General features: G+C 32.2%; 1 pseudogene; it reads right to left on the reverse strand.

Moving 5' to 3' along the window:
• Positions 1–7,223, reverse strand: part of LOC116154130 (large ribosomal subunit protein uL6-like) — a 65,475-nt pseudogene extending 58,252 nt beyond the window's left edge.
• Between the last annotated feature and the right edge of the window lie 2,505 nt (positions 7,224–9,728).

Below are 9,728 nucleotides of genomic sequence, written 5' to 3' on the forward strand. Positions count from 1 at the left end.
TTCTTTCATCTTCAGACACTGCTGGATTATAAACTGAAAAAAACTGACATTCTATCTCTGTTAACCTTTAGAGATGCTCAAGGAACTATTATTCCTTGTTTGTGAATCCATCTAATTGCTAATCTATAATCCTTTTAATATGCTGTGCTTTTTGGATTGATCTATTGCCAGCTGACCTAACACTGCCCATAGCTATATTAATCCTATTATTCACATCCTATTACAGAGTATCAGTGAAACTCTTTAATGAATCCTGAAAAGCTTGCTTGCCAGATACCAATATTAAGGATGATTACACATGTGTTCATTCTTTTATTTTTAATTATAAAGCTTCTGATTGTATTAATTATATTCAGTGGGGTTCAGAGGTTTTCTTCTCCATAGCAGTGAGCTAACTCTAGGTTTTAGGAAATATCAGTTTCTAAATGTCATTACCATACATATTGTTTTGATCCTTCTCAATGGTAAATAAGTTCACAAGATAAAATGTTGTAGTATACTTTGAGATTAAATTCTGTGGTAAGGTAAATAAAGTGTGTGGGGTATGGTAGAATTAAGTAGGGTTTATCAAGAGTAGATAAAATATTCTAGAGAAAGGTCTGCATTTTGAGTTCCTGATATATTCACAGTACCATTAATCCCCTAATAGGATGGATAAATCTGTCCTGGATGATAAGCCTACTTGTTAAGGGAAGTATATTCTCTATTGAATTAATCACTACATATGAAAATGGAAAGTATCATCAGCCTGAAAAACTATGATAACTTATCATCAGTTTTAGTCTGATAAGTGACTAAAGAGAATAGTTTTTTAAAAAATACAGTGAAACATATTGGCAATGAAATTCTTTTTATTTAAAAAAAATCTGAAAAAGTAGACTTATAGAGAAAAGCACTATTGTTGTTGATGATGATGTTACTGTGTTTCATGAAAGAGTAACCAGATAGGGTTTTATGGTGATTAAAGGTCCTGGGAACTGGAGCTTGTGGTTGGGTAAGTAGTTTGGATCTGCAGAACAGAAGCAAGTGTCTGTATAATCAGAGTCAAACCAGTACCAAGGAGCTATGGATCTTGGAAGTACCCAGAATTTTGACAGTTAAAAGACAAATATGAGAGAGTGTCATCGCAACCTGGCTCTAGAAATAGTCATGTAGAGAAGTTCTACAATGTAAAGCCATCCCTGCCCTCTAATATACACTCATTGTCCCTTTGCCAAACTGTATTGATATAAGTTATATTTAACAAACTGAGTCTTCAGCAAGATTTTACATTGATCTCTCTTCTAGCCATTGATCATCATAAAATACCACCACCTTGTTTTCTCCTGAGTATTCCAGTGTGAGAAAAAATAGGATGCCAATAAAATATAGGACATCAGGGTAAATTAAGTGGATATATTTTTAAGGATAAGTATGCCTCAAATATTGCATGGCATATACTTAGATAAAGCAAAGCATCTACTGTGTATCTGAAATTCAAATTTAACTTGGTATTATGTATTTTTATTTACTAAATATGGTACTTCTGAAGAAGGGGCCTGAAAGTTTTGGGGGTAAAGACAGAAGAAACTATATAACAATACTGCAGGTACTTTAGCTACGATTCTTCCTGTGCTGGCTCAACAATAAGGAAGATGCCTCCAAAGATGTGTCTTTGTGGACAATGACATTAAAATTATCCATCTTAGTGTTTCACCATTTTGGTGGACACTTGCTTTTTCTCTCCCTAACTTTACTTTTTAATTTTCGCTTTAAAGAGCGTTATTTAACTCAGCCTTTTGGAACATGATTTTAAAGGAAGACTATATATAAAAGTAAAGTAATATTGAATTAAATGAGACCTTTCTCTGTACAGTTCAATTTTCAAAACAGCAAGAGAGACAGATTTTACACAGTAAAGTAAAAGCATTTAGAACTGAAACTCAAATCAACTAAAATAAATTCACACTTCAATTGTGACCTTCATAGCTCCCTAAATGTATTTTAAACAGTAGGTTGCTTTTCTTTTTATAGTGTAGAGCTGCACGTAATCGTAAAAGAGAACAGCAAATGTATACACAGAGCCAGTTATGTAAGGAACATACCAGGTCCACATTCTACCGCCTGCTAGCCCTACTTCTCTCCTGATGTGTTTATAGTAGAACTCGACTTAGAATTTGATGAACAGTACAAAGTTATAGCAAAGTAGACAGATAAATGTGTTTGCATATTCCCAACTCTCACACACACAGTAACTCAAAGTCATTACTTCTGGTAGAAAGAGAACTAAGATATAGTTTAAATTGAATAGAAATAGTGAGTTTTAATATGAGTTTTTTTTTTTTTAACATAATCCAAGAGTTTCACAAAATCCTCTTTTATGGCATTGCTCTTCATTTTATTTAGCAGTTTTGCCAACCCTAGCTTTCTGGAAGTCCTTGATACAAGATTACCTTAAGACAAATATCCAAATATTTGATCTTTTTCTCTCACTCACAGATACGGTGAGATTTTTCCACTTTACTGTTTTCATTCAAATTATTCCTCAACCCTCAGTAATAATTATAATAATAAATGTTTTTCTTGGTACATCACTGTAATTTTATGTCTTATTAGTAACTTGTTATTACAGATATCATTAAATTCTATAAAGTTCATAGCATTCTACAGTTTATTCAAAAATGTTCAAAATTTTAAAAAAATTTCCAAGGACATTAGAGAAATTTAGAGACAAAGATCAAATATGCACTTGTTAATGAAATCAAAGTATATCCCTGAAAGAGTCATAGTTTGTGTATATTGAAAAACAAAACAAAGCAAGCTAGACTCAATGCAACAGGCGAACAGACAAGTGGTAATGTATCCACTTTATGTATTACAAAGTCAGTGAATAAGACTAATAATAGCAAAATACTTTCCAAGAAAAGAACAATTTAGGTCATCTGCTGAAGGACAATTTGTCATTTTTTTAAACCAGTATTCAAAATAAAATTAACATTTTATTGTACCAAAAAACTACTGAATGGTCAAAAGTAATGTATTTAGAATTCTAGGTTTAAAGTATTTTTCTAATGCTTTTCTATTTTTGTTTTTCTATTTTTTTAATTAAGAAAAATTCACTTAAGCTCAAATGGATAGATCTTGATTACAGAACTCTGAGTTTTGATGTGTATACACTGCGAGAACAACCCAAGCAAAATACACAATATTCTGGTCATCACAGAAAACTTGCTTGTGCTCTGTTCTAATCAATCCCCAATCACAAATAAATAGCCACTGTTCTATTAAACATATATTAATCTTACATATGTTTAAACTTTATATAAATGTACTCAGTATGTACTTTTTCCCCTCTGGCTTCTCTTAATCAATATGATGTTTCTGAGATTCACCTAGTGGCTGTATCATTGTTTTCCTGAGTGAGTAGTATTTCATTACATGAATATAACATAATCTGCTTCTCCATTCTCTACTTAATGGATATTTGATGCATTTACAGTTTGAAACTATTGTGAATAACACTGCAACAAACATTTGTATACAAATCTTTTGTGACTATATGTTTTTATTGCTCTTGAATAAATGATTCAGATCCATAAGGTAGGTGCATGTTCAAACTTTTAAGAAACAGCCAAATAGCATTTTAACTACTCCATGGTTGGCAAGCATCCTCTTAAAAGGCCACAAGTCTCTAACATTTTAGATTTTCTTTTTAAGAGTCACATGTTACAAATAGTTCTGCTAGCACAAAATTAGTCATAGACAATATGTAAGTTAATGGGTGTAATAATGTTCCAATAAAATTTTATTTACCGAAACAGATGACCAGTCCAAGGGACATTGTTTGCCAACTTCAAGCTATGCCTTTTAATTAAAGTATTTAATCCCTTGATACTTCATATAATTATTAATGTGGTTATGTTTAGGTTTACCATTTGTTTTATTTCTTCCACTTATACCACTTGGTTCTTGTTTCTTCATTTCTCCTCTCCTGATTGCCTTTGGGTTAACTGAAACATTTTAGATTTCTTTTCAATATCTTTTAATATTCTGTTTAAATTGCTCTGTAATTTTTTTCTCCAAAAAGAAAGAAATCATAGTTTTTAGCTTTAGAATTTCCATGTTTACAGTTTCTATTCCATGTATTTACTCAGGATGACTATTACGTCCTTTAAATTCTTTAGTATAGTTTTATTATATATACGCTATTTCATGTATGTATATGTGTGTGTGTGTGTGTGTGTGTGTGTGTGTGTGTGTGTGTGTAGTTTGAAATTCTTGTATGTTAGTTCCAACATTTGAGGCATCTTGTGGTCAGATTCTATTGACTACTTTTTCCCTTGACCTTGAGTCACTCCCACCATTTTTGCATGAAACAATGGTTTGTTTCAAGTTATTTTGGTATGTCAGACATCGTAAATGAAGCATTATAGGAGCTTTGGATTCTTATCTTTCTCTGAAGTGGATAGATTTTCCTTCCAGCAATCTGTCCAATTGATGGCTTGTCTTGCCTTTATACTTTTTTAGAAAGGGTGTCTTGGTTTTGGTTTTATTCTGAAATACAACTTTTCATCCTGAAATTTAGTCACAAATCCTAAAATGTGGTCATTTTAAAGTTTCAGTATAAAACTCATAGTATTTATTACCAAATATCTCATATATGGGCAAATTCACACTGCAATGGGAAGATGTTCAATTTCATGCTCAACTATTCAGCTGTTGTTTTCCCTTGGACTTTTAGATTCCCTTCTAGATATGTATAGGATTTAAGTAGAGTATATTACAGAAGTTTTGGATCCTCCTTTGTGAATCCTTCCCTTTCCTAGTTTTCTCTCTTAATAGCTCCTTTTACAGTCCTGGACTCCATACTTTGAGAATAGAAGCTTTCTTCTTGAGACATATAAACATATATCTCACCCAATGCTGTTTTCTTACTTTGAGAATTAGATGTCCTCATTTCTGCTTGCTTGAGTTACTTTTCAATATCTTCAAATATACATTTTAATATTTTTACAGAGATTATAATTGTTATCTCTAGATAGGATAGTCAGATAAAAAGCCATTTCTCCATTTCTTAAACCAAAACTCCAAATAAATTATTTTTGAATGAATTAAATTAACATTTAACTGTCACTTCCATATCAGTCATTATGACAGGTCATAAAGTTGTAGAGCTGAATCAGACCAGACACTTTATTCGGTGAAGAAAACACATGAAAATTTATAAAAAGCAAATTTATAATCAATGAATATATGTAAATATTGATAATGGTTTGTTTTTAGTCACATTAGCTGAAAATTTACTAATGTTTTAACATCAAGCACTTGTTTTTATAAAACATGTATAACAAAGGTGTACAAGACATATAGTCACTGTTTAGATTAATCTTACTCTCACTTTTACACCATGTTGGGTGTAATACAAAAGATCAAATCTACAAAGAAAGAAAGCTGGCTCCTTAATTTTGTTGTATAATACTGAAAATTATGTAAATTTGAACATTTTAAAGTGTTTCAAGAAGACACATGACAATACAGAAACAAAACTTAGAAACAAATTTTCATACATATTTAATGAGAATTTCTGTGTACCTGTAAGAGATTATGCTATAATTATTGCAAAATATGAAGTGTCAATAGAGGACTACAGACAGTGTTACGCCAACCCAGAAGGGTGGCTGATCAAGTATGTTTCAGTAAGCTTGATAATAAGCTGGTCAGTGAAGCCCTCAAAGAAGGTAACATTAATGTTAAGCAAGCAATCCTGTGAGCAGTCCTTCAGAGTTTATGATGATAATCTGGAAACGGTTTCCTTGGCTTTCCAATGATGTGTGAAATGTTCCTATTGTACAGGTTCAGTAAAAGCTGAGAGAGTAATTTAACTATGGATTCCTTGCAGTTGCTACTAGTAAACAGACACAACCACACTATGGAGTCACCTCAAAAGTTAGAAGATAGAGATAAATGTGGCTTTAGGTCTTACTTCTTAAAATTACTCAAAGTGGAAAATATAACATCATCATTGACTATTTTTGTGTGTGCTGGAATTAATTGTGCTGTGTGGTTAGTGGAATGACTTGAATTCCTTAGCTTTCTGAAAAAAACATCTCATGAGGGAAAAGGAATAATGGTTCTAATTTTTGTGGCACTGAAAAAGATCTGTGGCACCTAAATTATCCTAAAAAAGTTATTCTACAAGATGAACAGAATTATGATAAATTTACAATTTAATATTCATTATATAATATATGAAATATTATGGTCTTTATACATACTTTATATGACAACTGTATTTAACCACCTACTACAATTAATACAATGAACGTGATATATTTGTACCTACAACACAGTCCTATTTTTTAAATTATTAAAGATACACAAAATAGTTGTTTCTCTAAGATGTTAGAGAAGCAAGGACAGAAGCAGAAAAATAAGCTAGGATACCACTGAAATAAGTGGGCAGAAGATGATGCTTGCAATGTCCATGATGGTAGCAATGTTGATTATGGTAAGACGTGGTTAAATGTCAGAAATTTTTTAAATGTAGAGTCAATAGGATATGTTAAAGATTGGATTTTAAAAGTGAGAAATGAAGTTTTTAAGGATGATTCTGAAGTTCTTGAGCTCAGTAATTGGGAAGATAGACAAATTAAATTTGTCATTTAATAAGATAGGGAAGGCTTTAGATAAAAAAAGTTTAAAGGAAAAATCCAAAGTTCTGTTTCAAACATGTTACCTTTGAGATTTCAATTAGACATTCAAGTGAAGATGTCAAGCAGGTAATTGGATATAGTAGCCTAGAGCTTAGGAAGAGTGCAGAGATATATAAATGCACATTTATTTATTTTATAAATAGGTAGATATATAGAGATATATCACATATAAATACAGAATATGGAAAATTATATAGGTATCCATAAGGAGCTTTATATTTATTACTTAAATGTATAAACATATGTGCATTTATGTATATCACTCAAAAACTTAAGAGATAGTTGTATCAGTTATCAAAAATATCACCTTTCAGCTTCATCTCCACCTTTGTTTATCATACTTGTAACACTAGCATACTTGTCCCTTGCCAGCTGGTACCTGGAAACACTTCCTTCTGGAAGGTTCTGAAGGGTCCCTGGTGGAGGAGGGGCTTTTATTCCTGGGAATGTGCTCCTCTTGTCAGGTTTCTGCAGTGAGGCAGTAAGAAACACGCAACACCTCTCCCTAACTATTTGACCATGGCCACACATTCTCGAATAAAATCTGGATCTTATCCCTGGGAGAAAGAAGTCCCTTTCCATATTGTTTCTATCTTGGGTGCTCTGTCAGCCTCAGATACCTAGATGGCTACTCCTTATATTTGCCTTCCTGTATTCTTTAGTTTGCTTTTCCCCATAGTAAGCAATCCTGTGTTATGTATAATTATTATTTATATTAAACTTTGACTGCTCAAATTGCAATGTGGTTTCTGTGTCCTGATTTGATTTTGCTAATACACTGGTATTTTAAAGTCCTGCATCTAAAATAAATAGAGGCTTTGCTATAACAAAAGAAGTTCAATGATTGAGCTTTGCCCTCTCCAACATCTAAGGGTTGAACAGATAAGGAAGACTAAGCAAAAGAATCTGAGAAAAGGATGACAAGATAAAAGAAAGACCAAAAGGAGATGGAAATCCAAGAGCAGGAATGGTTTCAAGGGCAAAGGAATCATCAGTTCTGTCAAATGTAACTGATTAGGTCAAGTAAGAGGCAAACTGAGAATTAAGCATTCCATTTTACAATGTGAGTCATTGTGATCTTGACAGTAATTTCCTTGACTGCTTGGTGAGGACAGCAGATACACACAGGTTTAAGAGGGAATAAGAACAAAGGAATTGACTATTCCAAACACAGATAAATTGTTAAGAGGACCTTCTCAATTATGGGCAGTACTGTAGTAGAGTATCAAGTGAAAGGAAAAGCACAGGCTTAAGAGGACTGTTGTAATTGTTACTGTTTATGACTAATGTGAATAATCATTTTGATAGAAAAATTAATGATGCAGGAAGAGAGAGGCAAGGATTACTGTTTCCCAAAATAATTTAGTTAAGATTTGAAATCATTTGAATGGTCATCCAACAAGTTAATGGTGCATTTAGGATTAGAACTCAAGACTCAGGCCAAATCATCGCCTGCTCTAAGAAAATCTTTAATGAATAAGACATTCTAACGTAAAAGTGGTAAAATTAAAATATATACACTTAAACTATGATACAACTTCCTACTAAAAATAGTACTCCATTCTGGTAAGAGTTATAAACACAAATTATTTCAAAAGAATTTATGAGCTTTTTATCATTGCTTTAGGCATTGTCAACATTTAAGGATCACTAGCTTTAAGGCTAATAACTATGTATATTATATGTGACACAAATGTGAAAGGAAATACGCATAATTTAGGTGTGTATATCCATATACACACATATGAGTAATGAGTGTTAAAATAACACATACATTTAATGTGGCCTGCATCTCCATACCATTTAATCACACTATACTTATTACATATGAATTATCTCAAGGGCCGTAGTAAGTTCAAATGATATAAAGACTAAGAAAACTAGTATGTCTACCGCACTGTTATATTTCCTACTAGTGGACATTACGAGAGTAAAGTTTTTTTCTCACTATGCCACTTCCTTTCATTTCACACAAAGGCATAATTATCAAATATCCATGTTTCTCCTCACCCCAGCCCAGCTACAGAATATATCCACTTCTTCCCTGAAGAGTATTGTTTCATGTATTATGGACAAAAGATCATCATGGTGTTCTGATTGATCTGGGCCACCACCACTACTGAGTCCCTACTGAGTTCTACTGTGTTGCTCAGTCCTGATATTTTCAAAATTACCATTGTGTGAGGAAATAGCTAATAGTACTTAGAATCAATGTGAATACTGTTCTCTCAAGTCATGTGGATCTTCCAAAAGTCCCTTTTATTTTGCTATCTAACAAATACTACCAGTTAAACCATGGGATACTGACAGAAATAATAATGATACTGATTTCCTCAAGTAAACAGAGTGTTCTGCACCCAGAGAGCATATTAAACTTTTGTCTTACTTTTCCTTTCTAGATGATGTAAAATCTTAGATTCATTTTTTATATCTTTTGTGAAATATGGTAATGCTTTATTTATTGGCAATCTGACTCATTTGATTAATATGCTACAATAAGTACTGCATATGCTGACAGATGTATTTGGCTACATTTTTATTTTTATCAGTCAATTTCTGCATTAATTACAAGGTATTTATACTGATTTATATAAGCCAGTATCAATATTGCTCAAAGATCTCCTTTGGATTTCTGACATCTTACTCAGCCATGAACCAAATGAAATCATCCATCTGAAAAGTTTAGCTGCTTGAAAACCAAACTGTATCTCTCCAAATATCAGTCCCCAAAGAAGCACTCACTGATATAAATATGTATAGATTGCAAGTGACCTTTAATTGTCAGTGTTTGACTGTGTTGGTATTTATCTTTGAATCCCGAAGTCATGTTTTACATATAAGATATTGTACCACAAAATAATGTTTTGAGGACATTTACCATGCAGCGTCTTTTTTCTTATTAAAAATCATGAAAGGCCTCATACAGAATTCAATACACTAATCCATCTACCATATAATTTTTAAACATCCTATATGCTGCTTTATCATTTTTCACATACAAATATTTTATAGACAGTTTCAGAAACATTGATGGCT

This window comes from Camelus dromedarius, chromosome 7, assembly GCF_036321535.1.
Source record: "Camelus dromedarius isolate mCamDro1 chromosome 7, mCamDro1.pat, whole genome shotgun sequence".
NCBI classification, from domain to species: domain Eukaryota; kingdom Metazoa; phylum Chordata; class Mammalia; order Artiodactyla; family Camelidae; genus Camelus; species Camelus dromedarius.